The sequence below is a fragment of the Molothrus aeneus genome, chromosome 12 (genome assembly GCF_037042795.1).
Source record: "Molothrus aeneus isolate 106 chromosome 12, BPBGC_Maene_1.0, whole genome shotgun sequence".
Classification (NCBI taxonomy): Eukaryota; Metazoa; Chordata; class Aves; order Passeriformes; family Icteridae; genus Molothrus; species Molothrus aeneus.
In genome coordinates this window covers 4,235,209-4,253,048 of record NC_089657.1, presented here as the reverse complement: position 1 = coordinate 4,253,048, position 17,840 = coordinate 4,235,209, and the positions used below count along the sequence as shown (strand labels likewise).

At 45.4% G+C, this 17,840-nt stretch overlaps 1 protein-coding gene across 4 annotated transcripts in view; it reads right to left on the bottom strand.

Annotated features, from left to right (window-relative positions):
- FOXP1 (forkhead box P1) overlaps positions 1–17,840 on the bottom strand; it is a 371,654-nt gene that overhangs the window by 82,068 nt on the left and 271,746 nt on the right. Inside the window, exon 1 of one of the 4 annotated variants that reach the window (XM_066557820.1) lies at positions 40–79. The exons of the other annotated variants lie outside the window; for them this stretch is intronic. The gene's annotated coding sequence lies outside the window, so the exon portion shown is untranslated. Of the gene's footprint in view, positions 1–39; positions 80–17,840 lie in introns of those variants that run through there. 4 annotated transcript variants of the gene reach the window in all.

The window sequence follows — 17,840 nt, the reverse complement described above, 5'->3', positions numbered from 1 at the left end:
GCGGGCCTCCCGCCCCCGATCCCCCCGCGGGGCACCCACCTGGGCGGCGGCGGGCGGCGTGCGGCGCGCCGGGCCATGGAGCGGGCTGGCGGAGCGGCGGGCGCGGAGCGGTGCGGAGCCTCCGCGGGCGCGGGCGGAGTGCGGGGCGCGCTGCTCGCGGGCTGCCGCCGCCGCGCCGCCACCCGCGCGGCCCCGCCCTGCGCCGCCGCGCACACCCCGCCCCGGAACGGGGCGCCCCGCGGGCCGCCCCCGCCCCCCGCCCGGGCACCGCCGGCTGGACACCCCCCCCGGACCCCGGGGCGGGGGAAAGCGCCGGCACAGCGCGCTCGCTGCGCCCCGGGGGAGAGCCTCCTGCCCGCCCCGCAACTTTCCCGTCTCCCGCGGAAAGTGGCTGTCGCTCTCCTGCTGTCTGCCCGACAGCTCTGCCGCACAACCCCGGGATTTCGGTATCGGAAAATAGAACGGAGAATAATAAAGAAACAAGCACAAGGTGCTTCTGACGGGAGTTTGCACCAAAGCGGGGTAGAGCTCCCGGCCTGCGGCGGAAGGGGAGCATCTCCCCCCTTCTTCCCTCGGCCGCGCCTGGGGACCAGCGGTACCCGAGTCCCCCTGCCAGCCCTGCCCGGGGACATCCACGGCCACACGCATCTAAGGCAGCCGAGCCTCGACCTCCGTGCGCCCCAAAGCCGCTGTGTTTGGGTCTGGGGCACCTCTCAAACGTGCGGTACGCCTCACTCAGAATAAGCTTCACAAACTCAGGCGGGCGAGCTCCAAGTAATGCTTGTCCAGACGAAACCCAAACTCGATCCCCTGTTTGTGCGCTCTCTAACCCAGGGGTTGCCACAGACCTGGTGCCCTGTTTTCCCTTCCCCAAAAAGCTCCCATCCATAGCATATGCTGAGTTGTATCCCACAGAAATCATCGAGTCCAACTACTTCATCTCAGGCAGCAGTATTTGGTAAAACCTCTCCCCCCTATTTCAATTACAGTTTTTTTACCTTTTCACATAGTTTCTGAAGACAAAATTGATGCAGAGAGTAACTCCTCGGTTACTTCACGTGCAAGAACAAGAGCAGAGAGAGGCTGCCCTCCACCATTCCCAGCAGAACCTCCCGTTATTTGCACGAGTCGGGGCTGTCAGACAATAGCCCCATTAGTGATGCTGCTGAAGAACCTCACAAGAAGCAAAGACAAAGGACCCAATTTACTGACAACTTGTGATCTGATGTTAAATGGGATGCGATACGGATTGCTTTCCACCCTAAAGTGTTTTTGTGTCAGATAACAAATTTATTAATGGGATTTTTTTCAGGTCACAAAAATGTGACCCCACCCTCTTATGAATATTTAATAAGGGACTAAGGGCATCTTTTGCAAGACCCTAAATCTGCCAGAAACAGCCTACATGAATCAGAAAGTGCCTGCCTCTTAAAGGGGCACGGACGCCATGAGCAGGTCAGCACAGACAGGGCATGGGAACAGCCAGGACTTCTCCGTGTTATATCTGTGCAGAGTTGAGCACACACGTACACACACAGCCCTCGACACACCGGGAGCTCAGCAATAACATAAACCATAAAGCATGCAACACGCTAGTAATAATTATCACCTGTGCTTAAGAGAAATCCTTCCTGTCCTGGACTTCAAAGTAATCTCGAGGAACTTGGATTGCTTTGGGAAATACACAACAGAATACACAGACTTAAACTTTTCAACAGTTCTCTTGTGGACCACCTCCTCCTTCCTGCTGTATTTCTAAGAGAGTTGCTGTGGCAGCGTTCCCAGCAGCCCCGACGGCAAAGGAGCAGCGTTTGGAAGGCTCTGAGTATTAACACACCCTGACCAACTCTGCAGCCAAAATGAGCAGGGGGCTGCATGCCCAGGCAGTCTCTGCAGATCATCAGGGGATGGTCTACAGATCCTAGCTGGGAAATCTTTTGATCCATCTTGTTTTCCTCAGCAGAAACTTCTCACCCAGACAAGCCTCAATCCTATTCTCACATCATCAATTCTTACTTTCCAGTATCACCATATCCAGGCACACAGCTCAATCCAAGGCCAGTGCCCTCCTTCTGCCCTGGTCACCAGCTCATCACACACCTGTGAGCCAAGCTCTGCATTACTCTATTTATAAAAAAAGGGGATTCTATGAAGCCTATCTCTTTGCTCAAGACATTTCTCTTCTTTCCAGGGGCAAAGAAAAAGTGTAATGTGTCAATGCAAGCCCAAAGCTGTGAGAGCTTCACGTGAAGCAAAAGCAGTGCTGGCTCTGGCACTGACAATTCTCCTGAGTCTTGGTCAAGCCACCTAGGAATTTTGGTGGCTCTAGATATTTTTTAAAGTCTCTGATGTTGAGGATGCCTCTTTCTCTGAGAGCTCAGTCTGCAGTGTTTCTGGCCTGGCTTTGCAGTGGCCTGCACCATTTCAAGGCAGTCAATGGCCCCAACATCTCTGCCTCCTCATCTGCATAACGGGGATAATATGACTTGTTTCAGGATCTTCTATAGACCAGTATTTGCAAAACACTTTGAAAATTGAAAGGTGCTGTCTAAGCACTGAGTGCTGGCCACAGAACCTGCAAGCCATATTTTTAAAGCGTTTTATACCCTTTCATATAAAAGCTTCATACCTGCTAGCTCAGCCAACATCTGCTCTGGGCTAAAAACTTCAGCCTTAGTAACAGAGATGGTAGCACTTATTAAGCAAGGTCACCATGAAATATAATGCATTTCTAAGCCAGCAAAATATTTTAAAAGACCAAGAAGAACCATAAACTCCCACTTTAATTTCATTCAATTACAAAGAGTCATCACAGACAGAGACCATCAGACAGGGATATTCAAAACAGAACACATAAAGTAATACATTAAAAATAACTGGGAGAGAGCGTGGCAGACTAGATGGCTATTTGGCACTGTGTGCCCATGGGATCTGATCCATATTAGGTGGTGGTATCTTTTACCTAGGTGAAAGAAAATTATCACTGGATACTAAGCTCTAAGGTCCAAGTGAGAGGAATAGATCATGAATTACAACAAGTATAGTGGAATAAATGATTTTCCTGTGCCATTATTTTACATGTACACTTTATTCACAGACTTTTGCAGGTACCTATCCATGCAGAGACCTCAGACTTGCCTACAGAAAAGCCTCAGCTGCCTGCAGGGCAGGGAAGAAAAAAAGAAAAGACATCCACAAAGTGCAATCTTCTCCAACCAGAGTCAACCTGCCCCAAATGAGTCAATTTTATGTCTAGTTCTAATATGAGGCAATTTCTACCTAAAACAGCAATACATCTGCACTTAGTCCTTGAGATGTTCTCCTGAGCAGGCACGGCCAAACAGGTCCCACTTTGCACTCTGGCAGCTGGTAGTGGGCCAAATCCTGTGCCCTGCTTCCCAAACAGAAATTTGGGAGTAATTCAGCTGGATTTAGGTGCCTGTGCTTCTGTGGCACAGAGGAGCCCACCCGCCCAGCGGGGCCAGGCCAAGCCTGGCAAGGGCAAGTGCCAAACCAGGCTGCTCAGCCCTCGGACTGCAGCCATGGGCTGCTGAAAAACCAAACTGCTGTTTGCAGTTCTGAGGGAAAGAGGCCATCTCGGATATTATTCCCGCTCCTGGATCCCCAGGCCCATTTTTGTGGGGTTAAATCATATTTTCCTGTTTTGAGAATGCTTCATTTTCCCTTGCTGCTGTTTGAAAGACCTACAAAAACAAATGGGGAAAACAACTGACTAAACAGGAAACAGTGAAACTTACAACCCACAAAGTGCTGAGAAAAAGGACAAAGTAAACAGTTTTTTGGGTCATTTTTAATAATCTCAGCTAATGCCCTCATGGTAAAATATCTTCAGGCAGAAATGTGATTTTTAGGCTGATGGTGTCTAACAAAACAGAACGCCAAAGCAATTAACATTTCAGTAATCCTTGTGTCTCTGTTACTCTTCTTTTTTTTTTTTTTGATGTGAAACTGTCATTTTTCTTACTGGCCCTGCAAATTCTGCATGAACAAGGCTCTTTAAATCCTCTCAGTGTTGTACAATGGTTTAAATTTCACTTCATGGCATGCTTTAAATTACCATTCACATCTTCATTTAATGCATCATTTTATAATGCCAGTGTTACTGGTTAATTTATATATACACAGCAGGATGTGTCAACATTCAGGTGAGTTATGAATATGATTGTACAGGAGTTATGGAAGACATTTCAGCAAAATTATGGTTCCCTCTAAACATAAAAATATTAATAATGAATCAAACATCACAGGTAAACAACAAATTTTATATAATTGCTCCTCCCCATGCTTCTAGATAAATAAATAAATAACTATGGCATCATTTTTGCTGTGCATTCATATTTGATTGATCTTAATAAATTGCCATCTCCTTTCCTAATAAACTGTAATCTCTTGTTTCCGCCACAAAGTAAAATTTATTAGCACACTCTTCTACCAGCAGGTCTGCATCACTCACAACACAGTGTGCAAATTGTTCCATGTATGCTTGGGCATTATTCATAATTTATTTTTCTGCCCCAAAGTACACAATATATTGAGAGGTAATCACCACTAACTGTTCTCAGTTACTTTCCTTAATTATGTGAGATGACATTTATGTCACGTACAGTAGAGGAAATGCTGCAGTTTCCACTAAAACTCCATTTTTTAATTTTTTTTATTTTTTTTTTTTGCCATGGGTTGAAACACAGTGTTCACACAGAGAAAACCTTCTTAGGACAGGAAAGACTGGGGGTGGTATCGTGGTATCTGGTAGGAGATGGGAACACCTCCACTTGAAAAGAACAAGCCCTGTCTACCAAAATAACCCACTGGGCATGACAACAGCGATGGCTCCGAGAGGAAAAGTAGGTGTTTTGTCGTGATGTTAAAGTTGCCATGGTAAGAAAAAAAACCACAGAATGAAACATCAACAAAACAAATGTCAATCAAACACATTTTTGCCTGTTAAGTATTAACCAGTGAACTCCTGGCCACCCCAGATCATCTCCTGCCCAGTGTCCCAGTGCAGGCAGGCGGGTGGAGGGCTGGAGCCACCCCAGGGTCCCCAGCTGGGTGTTTTGGGCTGGATCACCCCGGTTTGGGGCTGGTGTGGAATGCACTGCTGGAAGCACTGCCCTCTCCTGGTAATCTGCCTCTCTCATCAGGAGACTTAATGCTTCACCTCACTCACAAAAGATCCTCTTTAAAAACCGAGGTCTGCTTCCACAACAACTCAACCTACACACACGAATGTATCACCAGAGATATAAATTACAATAAAACTGATTAACTATGGGTCCCTTTAGGTAGTAACACCTATCAAACCATTGTGCTCACAGTCCAGAAGTGCTGAGTTCTGTATTCTGGTACTCCTGTGAGAACATCCTCTATCACCACTGGGCATTGTCATTTTTCACTCACTCTGTTGGGAACATGTATGAGAGTATTTTCAATGTATTTCAATAAAACACCTTCTTAGCAGTAATGGGCCACTGTTCCCATTTCAGTGGTCCCTAAGGTTTCATGATACAGTTTATTTAGCTGGCTCACAGTTCCAAGTTTTCTTCCAATATTCAAAAGCTATTTTTATTTTTTTTAAAGAAGGCAGCCAAGGGAAAAGCTTTTTCTCTTCTTTAAAAAGCAGAACAGTTAAGTTGATACATGCAACAACAAAACAACCCAAATTATTTCCTAAAGAGGTGTTTAGTCAACAGCCCTCATGTTAGATAGGAGTGCACAGAAAAGCTGTGACACTGCTGGGGCTACACAGGGATGGACTCTGGAAGCAGCACTGGGATCTCTGCTCCTGCTAGAAAAAGCACAGTGACTCTAGGAATCAAATGCATATGGAAAAAGAGCTTTTTAGGAAGCAGGGCTTGGTGAGGACATGTCCTCGTGATCACCACCCTGTGATGCTACAGAGTGTGCTTCTCCTCCTCCTCCTCCTCCTCGCTGTCTCTGGGTCAGCAGCAGCCCCTCACTAAGCCCAGCAGGACAGGGAACGGGAGGGGAGGAGGTGGTGTTGCTGTTTTGGGAAATCAAGGCTGCAGGGCAGGAGAAGCCCCAGCCTCAGCACAGCCATCCCCTGGCCTTTGGCCACGGCAGTGATTTTGACGGTGCCCATCTGGTTTCACAGGGGCGAGACACCGGCAGCCGCGCTGGCTAAGCAAACAGCCCGGCCACAGGACTTTGCTCCCGATCCCTTGGGCTCATCCTACCGGCTCAGAGGCCTTTGTGCATCGCTAAGCAGGGCTCACTGCGTACTCTGGGCTTTTCCTTTGTACTTCACTCCAGCCTTTCACAGCGCAGTGCCACCATCTATCCCTTCATTCCAAATAAACTAGCCCAAACTCAAGGACAAGGCTCTCCCTCCTGCTTCCCTTCTCCAGGCAAATGCAGCTCCTGTCTGTGAGCAAGGGTTATGATCCATCAACATTTCCTATCCAAATCCAGCTGCTGCTTATTCTGATCCTTTCCCCTCCCCTCCCCTGAGCCACAAGAAAAGAGAGGATGCTGAGAGGCAGCAGGTCTTAGAGCTGGAGAGGATGTGGTGTGGCAGCCAGGACCTGCTCCTTTGCTGCACCCATCATGGCAAAAGATAAACAAGTAAATAAAATAATTTTTCTGTGGTCCCTTAAAGACAAAAAAAATGGCTTCCCGTAGCAAGACAAATCCCTCAAACGAGTCTAAAGATTTTGGGTTGGAAAAGCACAAACTCACTGCAAAGTGTGTAACAGGAGAGGAATACTACAAAAATTGATCTCTGGAAGGAGACAAAAATTCTCTGCCCTCAAACTCATCAGCTTCTGGGGTGGAGGGTGGCAGCAACTTCACCAACACACAGAGCCCTGAAGGAATTCAGGACACCTGAGGCACCAAATCCTTCACTCGACTGAAATTGCAGGGTGATTAAGCAGAGAGAATGTAACTATCCAAACTGTAATTTGGCCAGCACAATGGATTTAACACCCCTATTCTTGGGAGGAAAAAAAAAAAGTACTGTATTTGAAGTTCAAAATCTAATTAACTATTTGAGAAAAAGAATTCTGTTTTTAAAAGAAAATTCCTAACAATATAAAGAGAATTAGTGCCAAAGTTTTTGAAGAACTGCATAAAATGGTATGAAAAACGTATGATATTGTAATAATAGGAATGACTGGATTTGCTCAAATGTTCCTTATACCTTATAATACAAGAATAAAATACAGTGTAAATCCTTCTATCTACGTAAGTTCCCTGTACAGAAAAATCTCTCCTTTAATAGGTTTACACCTTTAACATGTATTAGTTTGGAAAAGTCCTAGGGTATAATTACACATCTTGGCTTGGCATATTAATAGCTGTTCCCTTCATTTACTGATTTCTTTTACTGGTCAATTTGCTGTTTTACTACATTGCTCTTACAGCTTGGCTTCCCCCCTGTGCTGGGAAGGACAGAGGGGCCGAGCTGGCCACGGGCTGTGTGTGCTGCCTTGGGGAGGTGGCCTTTGATACCTTGAACCCGGCCATCTGCAGGAATGATGCTCGTCTGGGATGCGGCATTTGCATCCAAGTTTGCCAGCAAGCTGCAGGTCACAGGCAGAAGCAAGCAGAGCTGCCCTCACTTCCAGGAAAATCTGTGCAGAAATACTCTACAGGCCCAGGAGAGAACGAGCCAAGCAGGGCTTGGTGCCACCTTGCTGGTGTCCCTCCAGTGCCCCCCAGAGCAGCTGCTGCTGCCAGGCTCCTGACCCTGCATCCCTCCCCAGGGCATTTCCTCCCAAATCCCCTCTGCCACCTTGCATCCCTCAACTCCTTCCTTGCTCAAGGCTTTTGCTGTTGTCCCAGGTTTTGCTCTCTGCTCCCCTGGAGCTCCAGCCCTATTGCTCCTCCTCACATTCCTCCCCAGGGCTGGAGAGACCTGGAGAGATGCTCACCTGGCACGGGATGCTCTCCTCACTCCATCACACACCTGGGAAAGGACCATTTTCCCTGTGATGGACAAGGGACACACCTAATGATCTGTGCTGCCAGTCTCCACAGGTTGCCTTTGCATCTCTCAGCTCCAGACTCACAGCAAAGTTCACATTTGCTAAGCCTCTGTCCAGTTTCTACAGGTTTTTCGACAGTTTAAGGGTTTTCTTGTGTTATAGTGGAGCCATTCAGTTAATGGCTTCTCAGCACTGCCATTATAAACCAGAACTTTTCAGGTGTTTATTACTCAGCTTTAAAAATTGGCTCTATGCTGAAATTTGGCAAACGAAGTGTCAGCCTAGGAGAAAATTTTATTTTTTGCCAATTTTATACTCTAAAAAAAAAAAAAAAAAATGACCCCACTTTGCCCTCCATAAAAACGCAGCTTTTGCTGCCTCAATGACACTGGTGAAGTAACAAGTCAATATTGTAATAGTGCCAGCAGAACTGAGTGATTTAATGCCTAAAATTGCTTTGAAGGTGAAGAGTGCTATTGAGCTGCTAATTATTAACCATTATTACTGATCCTGCCGCACAACAAAGATGCAAACAGAAAACAGAGGGAATATGAGACATCACTGAGAAAACAAGGCAGGATGGGAATGAGGGTCCAGTGCTGAACACAGAGGAGCTGCAAAACAAGAGTCAGGAGTCTTGGCAGGGTGGGATCCTCCAGCCAGTGCAAGAAGAATGAACTGATATGGAAATATTATTTTTCGTTTTCCAGGACAGTATTTCAAACACAAATAAAATACAAGTGACACAGTGTAGCTTGCTCCATGCCAAAGCTAGCAACGGTGTGGGATCAAAATCAGCTCTAAACCAAGCTGAACTGAGGTCAGTAGGAACCTCATATTGCTCAGCTGAAGCCAAGAGAAACTTTGCCATTTTATCCAACATGTAGAAGACAGAGCCCCGAAGGTGCTGAGGACAGGTGACCTCGCCTTAGCTGCCCAGCAGTCAGATATCCACACAAAAATGGGCTGGGAATTTCAAAGATCCCAAAAGACTTACATCCTCCAAATTTTCAGGATTCTTTCAAATCCTGTGTGCACAGGAATAGCAGCATTTGAATCACACACCCCAAAATCTGACCTAGGTTGATCCGACTTGGCTGTGTGGAGGGAAATGTAAGCGATCTTCACTCTGAACGTGTCCAGCCACTCACTCCACTGTGCCACCTTCTGAGGGGACTGTGGTTCCGTAGCAGAAAGGTGACAGACAGGGTATTTGTGCTCTGAGGGAAGGGTGAGGAGCAGGAGTTGAGTGAGGCCAGGGCACGCTGCCATTTGGAATGTGCTGTACCAAAGCAGCCATGAAAAGTCACCGGGGCTGCTTTCAAACACAGTAAAAAAGAAAAAAAAAACCAACCAATTTATCTTTCTGGAAACTTTCTGCTTGTCTAAGTGGCAGCTATTTAAATACAATTAACAAGCAAATGATTTTAAAATTACAATACATTTAGTAAGGCAGCATCACAAACAATTTGCATCTCATTAAAGTGTTTGAAGCTGCAGAATCAACCTCCCAAAAGGGCTGCACATCAAGTGGGAAACACAGCCACAGTCAACAGCTTCTGCACTGTCCTGTGACACTGGACACACAGTGGGAGGACAGCAGAGGGGGGGCTCAGAGTCCAGCTGAGCCCCTGGCTGGGCCACCCCCGTGGGGAGTTCTGGCCACGTCTCTCAGCACAAGGACAGATGCCACAAGCCACAGCCTTGCTGGAAGTGGGTGTAAAACGAGGAAGGAAGGAAGGAAGAGGGTGTGTGTGTCTGCGTGTGTGCATGTGGGATGGGCACTTTTTAATATACATTCATGAACAAAGAGTTTAAAGAGATTTCAAGCTACTTACTCAGCTATATATATAATTAAAAGTTTATAGATTACCCCGCCACAACCTTCTGAGATGACTGCCAGGTTTGGACACACATTAATTCCCAGGAACCTCCTGCAGAACAATCCCATACTGATGCATACAGCAGAAAAAGCCTCAAAGAAGTAACAGTTTTAAATTCTTCCAATTCACTTCCAACTGTGATTTACTGTGGTGGCTCCATTTAACCCAGAGGATTCAGGAGCACTTCCCAGACCACAGACCATCTCCCCTCGTGCCTTTGGCTTCCTTTAGAAAGTCAGGCTGATGTCCTGCTGGATCCATCCTAGGATACAGGTTTTGCTAAGCACAACTCCCAAATGGGTACCTGTGTGGGCCAGGGCTGCTGGTTTTGCTGTCAGTGCAGCTCCTGCCATACAAGACCCTTCTGTTCTAGCCCATGGAGAGAAGTGACCTGGTAGGAGGCTGGTGGGAAACTATTGCTGATGGGTGGAAAGGAATATACACAAGATCTCTACAGGTGATGCATGAACTAATTCCTAGATGAATGAGGAATGCAGCTAAACAGCCTTAATTTCACTTATCAGAAGATTTGAAGGTGAGGATGTCCACAGGAGAGGATGTTGCTGAGTAAGTCACTTCTCACAATCGCTCTCAAAGCTGACACTGCCAGCACTGACCTACACTCCAACCAGACCTTTAATCCAAAAGCTTGCTCCAAAGCACTGCACAAACCGAAAAGGCACAAACAATACCTTCCCTAGAGTTCAGCCCAAGTTCTGAAACCACCTTTCACTTGCTGAGCCTCTGACTCCACGGGCTGTGGGGCTGCACACGACAACTGCTGAACGCTGCACAGCACAGTTACACACAGCGCTGGCAGGGCACAGCGAGACAAGAGTTTACAATTGAATCTGCAGAGGAAATTCGGGTAAGTTGAATTATCCATCTGGAAGCTGGCCAAGGGCTGGGACTACTCCCAGAAGAAGCGATGGGTTTTGCTCATCCTTTGAGAAAGGCAGCACCTCTGAGCTGCCCGTGGCTCTCGCTCGCTGCTCCTGCAAGAGCAGGGCCAGCACATCCTCTGTGCTCCTCCTGGCAGGGAGGCTTTCCTGGCATCCAGGGATCTTGTCCTGCTGCTGAGAGACCCATCAGTGGTGACAAGGTCACTGATACCCTGCAGTGCCTCTGCAAGGGGTGTGGCAGCTCGAGCCTGGGATGCCCAATAAAAAGTGAGATGGAAAAAGGAACTAGTAACAAAAACTACAGGTAAAAGCAAACCAGTTATCATCAGGTGCATTCACTGCTCTGGGCACTGCACACCAGAGAAGCTGCAGAGCCCTTTGGGTGGTTCTCAGGTCTCTCCATCCCTGGTGTCGTCACAACCAGCGTGTGTCACCCCAAAACTTCCTGCCTAGAGATGCCACCAACTATTGACACAGGCCTTGTGTGTGCTTCTTTTTCAGACCTGTGGTTTTGTCGTTCGTCAAAACAGGATACTATTTAAATGTACAAAGCTACGATTTAAACAAAGGTGAAATAGTTACTGCTGTTTTAGCAACCAGACATCAGGCTCTGCTCAAGCACACACGTTTTTTTTGTTTTTAAAAGCCCTCAGTCCTCTTTGCCAGCACGCTCTCCCTGCAAACCTGGATGCGAAGACAAGTGTCTAAGCAAAACAACACTCACTTTCTATGAATTACTGAACATGTGTAATTCATTTATCTGTAATATTGTGCTAAACTCAGCTCCAATTAAACAAACGAAAACACCTGCTTAGCACACATAGATCTTTCCATACCTCAGGGGAAGACACATCAGTGTGCTCTGTAGTACAATCTGGCTCAGAAGCCTACACTAACAATGCAAATCTGGGATTTTTCTTTTTGTTTCTGAAATGCACATAGGCAAGGAGATAAAAAAAAATCAGATTGAGATTTTGGGGATGGAGTATTTGTGTTTGGTATTTTTATCTCTAGCACGTGCAGTTCTGTGATATTTAAGTGCTCACTGGGGGCTTCTCATGGGCAGCTGCACCTGAGGGTATGCGGCACTCCAGGGAAAAAAGTGGGATAATGAAAACTTTAAAACACACTTAACTGGCCCCAGATATTATGATACTGTAAAACTACCAAAGAGACCTCGTGTTGACAAATTTATTGAGCTGGGGAGAAGAAGAAGTTTCCTTTTCTTGCTTAGCTTCTGGACCACAGACATCCAGCAGCTCCATGGGACTTCCCTGTTGTCCCCCCACATTAGGGGGTCAGAAACAAAAAGTGACACACAGCAAAAATCACAGTGACACACTGAACAGGGACACCCCAACACGGGGGCTGAGACCACCCCCGGCACCCCAGGTGTCCCAGCAGCAGAATTGTGACACAGCCTCACCTGACACACGTTTTGGACCAACAGAGGGTTTCCCTTTGGGATGCCTTGGCAAGAGGGGTGCCGCGGTTGGTTTGGGAGCAGCTGCCATCAGCAGAGCCGGCAGCCTGCCAGATCCCCTACACTTAACTCATTTCCTATTCTTTACTCACTGCCTGCAGACAATGGGCTGTCAATCAGATCCCCACCAGAACATTTACAATTATCTTCCCTCTCCCGCACCTCAGCATGGCCCCAGGAGCGGCTCCATCCCAAAATGTTCACACACGAGCCATTTTCAACTCTTCTGTCACCAAAACTGCCCTGACTCCAGAGGCGGGTTAGGAAATTGAATTTCCTCGTGTTTTCAAATAAAAGTACTGCAGTGGCAAAGCACAGAAGCAAAAGAGCAGGCTTCCTACAGGTGTGAGGCAAAAGCAACAAGGAATGGAAAACCTGCCCCAGTAATTATTACAGCATTCTGGGCAAGGACAAAGGCTGTTTACTGCCTTTTTTTTCCCCCTCTTTTTTTAAAGCAAAATCAAAGTTACAAACTGAAAGAGTTTTTAAAAATTATTCTTGTTTTGTTTTTCTTCCCCTTTTTTTATTTAGGACAGGGTGGTCCTCTCTGCTCACTCCTGCAGAATTAGCAACAAACCACCACCACAATTGTGCAGCTGGCCTTGTGACCATTGCTGAGTTCTCCCAGAAGAAATTGGTTTGTTTTTCCTCTGGGTAGACACAGCTGAGTGAAGGACTCAAAATGAGCACACTTTCCAAGTAAAAAATAACAGTGATGCAAGTCATAACCATACCTTCCCTTGTAGTGGCAGTTGCTGACAACGTGATTTAAAAATATCTGAACTATGTTCTGCATGATGTTAATGCTCCTATTCCAGAGAGAAATCCCCAATACCTTCGGGGCACTTTCCAAACACTGAAGCCTGAGAAACTGTCCAGGATGGGCCCACTCCTAAGAGCACTGAAATCATTGCCATTGCTAAATTAGGAGAAAATCCGTACAGTCATCATTCACTGCACTGTGACTTCACTGATTTTCTGCTCCACTGTCTGCTCAAGGGTCAGCATGGTTAACAGCAAGGAGATATTCCCTCTCCTATTAATTGATCTGGACAGACATCTTTGATGGCTGTCAAACAGAAAGGTAACTAGTGACATCATGGCTTTTTTTTTTCCCCCTTTTACTTTTTAACGCTTGCACAGAAAATTTCTACGACCTTCTCTGATGAAAAATAACCTGTGTGATATTTCCCCTCTCCTTTAAAATGTTTATCCTGCTCCGAATCTGCAAAGTGTGATATCATCAAGGAAGGTCAAGCTTCACAGGAGCTAATGGCTCTTGCTCCCACCACTTTGAAAAGACGAACAATAGTCCCTCAAGTGCTGCTGCCAGTGGCACAGCAGCAATTCACCATGGAGGGTGAGAAATCTGAAATTAAAATAAACTGCTTAAAACTTGCAGATAGAGAGGGGGGATGCAGGAGAGAGAATAAAACGGGACAATCTCTGAACCCAATCAACAAAGCGCTCATTGTTCCAGTTTAAGGCAAGTAACACAGCAATAAATATTGAGCCAAGGAAGTTAACCTGTATCCACAGCCTTTGAATAAACACCAAAGCTGAAAGTAAAATCCATGCCAGGCCTTTGGCTCTTGCCAACTCGTGCTTTACTCCTTCTTGCTTGGCTTTGTTTTTTACTTTTGGGGATTTTCTTTGCCTTCTCTCCTGTTATTCATACCTTCCTGTAGGAACTCCTTATCACACAGCAAAAGGACAAACAGAAGGAACTGCCTGTGCGCAAATAAACTCAGTTGTCTTCTGTAAATCTACCTGGCTGCAGGTAGCTTGGAAGAAAAGGGCTGGGAAATTCGGGGGTTCACAGCCCCTGTGAAGCCAGGGAAGACCCCAGCTCCTTCCCACACCCCTTCTCCCCACGGTGACCTGATGCAATCCTGCAGACCTCTCTAACCATCAAATCCAGCTCAGTGTTTACCCTGCAGGGTAGCACAGGCAGCATGAGGCATCTCTGCAAGACACCGGCACGTTCATCTCTCTTACAGAAGTTTGAGCATTCAGCTCTTGATCTGAGTACAAATAAACGTCCTGGTTAGTTCTCATTTTTCCTCAAGTGGTTTATCCACTCCTGTGCCAACACCTCAGCCAGTAATACAGGTTTTCACAGCAAGTATTAATTCTGGCTTCACTTTTAAATCACATTTTCTTCATTTGAGCATATTATATTCCACAGAACCAGGCGTGAGCATCATGCAAAAGGCATTCTGGTCCACGGTTGTGAATACAGCTGTGTAGGCAGAGGAATATTTGTTTTCCAAGTAATTTGTGCACATTCACAAAATTACAGCTGTCTGCAGTTCTCCCAAAATATCTGTCCTGATGTTTACAAGCCATAAAATATAATCTGCCTTTTCTACAGTTCCAACCAGTAAAATTGGTAATTTATATATTTATATGTACATCATTATTTTTCTTACAGATTGCCTACTCCCCATTACATACTGCCTATGGTTTTTTCCCCAATGAAATATGGGAAATGTTCCACAAGAATTTCTGATTTTTGCCTTTTTCATGACAAGACCCAATTCCTTTCAGTTCTATTCCTACCTGTCTGAATGCACAAAACTAGTCTCTAGGACAGCAAAGTCCTTGGGATAAAATTTTCCAAGCAAATGTGGAAATGTGCACTGCACCTGCTCAACTGACTCTGCTTAAAGTCCAGGAGGCCAACCACAAGTAATTCTTTTACCCAGAGTTTTGATCGGCAACAAAATGCACAAAACCAAAAAATAATCATCAGAGAATCACAGAATGGTTTGGGTTGCAAGTTACAAGCCCCCTGCTATGGGCAGAGATACCTTCCACTAGACCAGTTTGCTCCAAACCCCGTCCAACCTGGCCTTGAACACTACCAGGGACTCCTGCTACTGGAGTGACTTTGGTGTAAAACTGATTTAAAAGAAAAATCAGAGGTAGGAAGCTATATCCATCTCAGTGGGATCCCTCAGCTCCAACATACTCAACATACTGGATGGCTGTCACTTAAACCCAGGTCAAATCTGGCCCAAGATGTTCAACTCAGTGCTACACCCACCCAAGAGGTCCACATGGATGCACTGATGTGTCATAAAAGGCCCAGCATTGAGATAAACCACAGGTTAATAACTTAAATCTGCAACTGCTTAAAAAAATGTCAGACAATGACAGAACTGGCAAGGAAGCACAGCTTTGATAATTTGTACTGCTTTTAACACCCTCAATCCGTGTGCTCTGCTGCATTACGTACTCCATGCGTGCTGGCACATGGCATGAGCTACACAGCTGCAGCATGGATCTCATGGTAGAACACGAAGGAAAAAACTTTCTGAGGGGCCAATGGTACCAAGCTACAGCACCAGTGACCTCGGTGGCATCAGTGACCTCATCAGCTCCAGTACAAGTATCTCTGTCTCCTGGCTCCCCCCTCCAGCACCCATCACTGCCTGAGCTCCTCCCATCATCTTCCTACCCTGCTCCAAAGCAATTTCAAAACTTTTTCAGCTAGACATGCTAAACTCAGGATGTAGATTTTCCAATTAGTCTCTGTTTAAACATCTGTTGGTAGACTGCATTTAACATTAGTTATTTGAGAAAAGTGCAATTTGATTAGGCTGTCTGAAACGGAGCCAAAGTCTGCAAAATAATAGCTCAATTAAATTTTGTTTTGCTTTCATTTGTCTTATACTTTCCTGAGTGTGATACAGTTGCATATAATCAAGTAAACTAATTCCTTTCAAAATGAGATATTTCGGTGTTTTTCCCATCTCCTCTTAAAGTTTATTTAATAATCTATTCCATCTTCTCCATGCTTCATCAAACTTCAGCCTGACACAAAGTACATTTCTTTCTTGTGCCTTCAGTCTACTTTAATTTTCCAGGCTTTCAGTGACTTGAGATTATGCGCCATTAATGTTACACCTTAAATAGATTAGTAATTTATAAAAGGAAGGTTACACATATCAGGCAAATAAAAACATTTCAGCAACACAACAGCCTTTTCTTTGCACACACCACAAAATATTTTGCCAACCTGACGACACAGCTGTAAAACTGTCAAGCTCCAAAGCCACATCCAAGCAGCATTTCCAATTGTTTCCCTGGGTTTAGTTTCTACTTATTCTGTTATGTTGCACTTGTTGCCCTGAACTTCAATATTAGCTCTAGAGATTTAAATACATGAGGCAAACAGCTGCTCTCCTCCACTCCAGCAAGCCAGATCAAAACGCCTTCTCTTTTTCTCTCCTGCCTTTTTTTTTTCTTTCTCTTTTCTTTTTAAACAAATTGCTGTAAACCAAGTATTTCTGGCAAAGTTGATGATTTCAGGGCAAAATTCTGCTCTGTGCTCATCACTGCAGACTTCTCCAATGCAAACTCCTCACAGTCAGTGTGTGAGGAACACCAGCACTTCCCCATCCTGACTAAAGAAACCTTACCTTGAGGATTAAAAAATATAAATAAAAAAAGTCACAGCAACTTAGCTGCCATGTAGATGAGTCTATGATTTAAATTAAAACACTAAACATTTAAACTCACACTTCTGTTAAAAAAAAAAGCAGCAGCATGTACTGTTTGAGAGAATTATTTTATCTGAAATTTTTGATACACAGTACTTTTCCTTTAGTGTTTTTTAAACATATTTGTTGCAAAGTGTGAACACAAAGGGACAAGCTGAAATAGGTATCTGGCAGGCTCTTCCCAGTGTGTGCTGCCGAAAGCCACAAGTACTACTGCAGTTGTGACAAACCTGTTATTTTGCTGTAGGAAGGCGAGCGACTCCTCCAGCACTCCCTGCCCTGCCACTGGCAGCCCTTCAGAATATTCCTGCAACAAAATAACCTTAAAAACCGAGAGGCATCTCAAGTCCATGGAAGTTCAAAATGGGATATGTCCTATTTAAAATGTAGAGAGCTACTAAATATGACAACCATTTGATGTATGAAAATTATTCACAACCAAAAACAGACAGTCTGGAAATAGCTGGGATGACTTCATTTAGACAGAATTACCCAAATCTGTTTCTAATATACACAGTACACAAAATAAATTTTTACAATATGACAAGGAAAACAAACTTAATAAAAGTTCCTGATCTTTTGTTACACAAGCAAGCTATAGCCATGCTATGTTTATAATATTTTGCCCATGATATCACAGCTCAGTAACAAAAGCTAAGCACCACACAAAACAGTTTCTAGGTATGACTTCACCTCATGCCAGCACTGCACCCATCAGCCTGGCAGAACTACCTTCCCCAGCTCACAGCCCGTGCTTGCTGGGTTGATTTTGACTAAGAGTTTCCTTTTCTCCTTCTCCCAGGCTCCCTCTGCCTTGGGAAGCTGTGGATCTCTGTGACGGGAGTTTGTTTTTTTCCAACTACACCAGGACTCATCTGAACGGTAAGAGATTTTTAGCCTGTTTCCTTCACTCCTGGTTATTTGACAAGTGCTTGAAAACCCTGTTATAAACAATCTCTGTAGGAAAACAGATGATGTCTTACGATCACAGAAGGTAATTTTTTCAAGAACCCAACTTTTTGAGCATTTCCCAGATGCACCGCGTCAATCTTCCCGCGTTTGACTATCTCAGCTGGTTTTCCAGCCCGGGCATC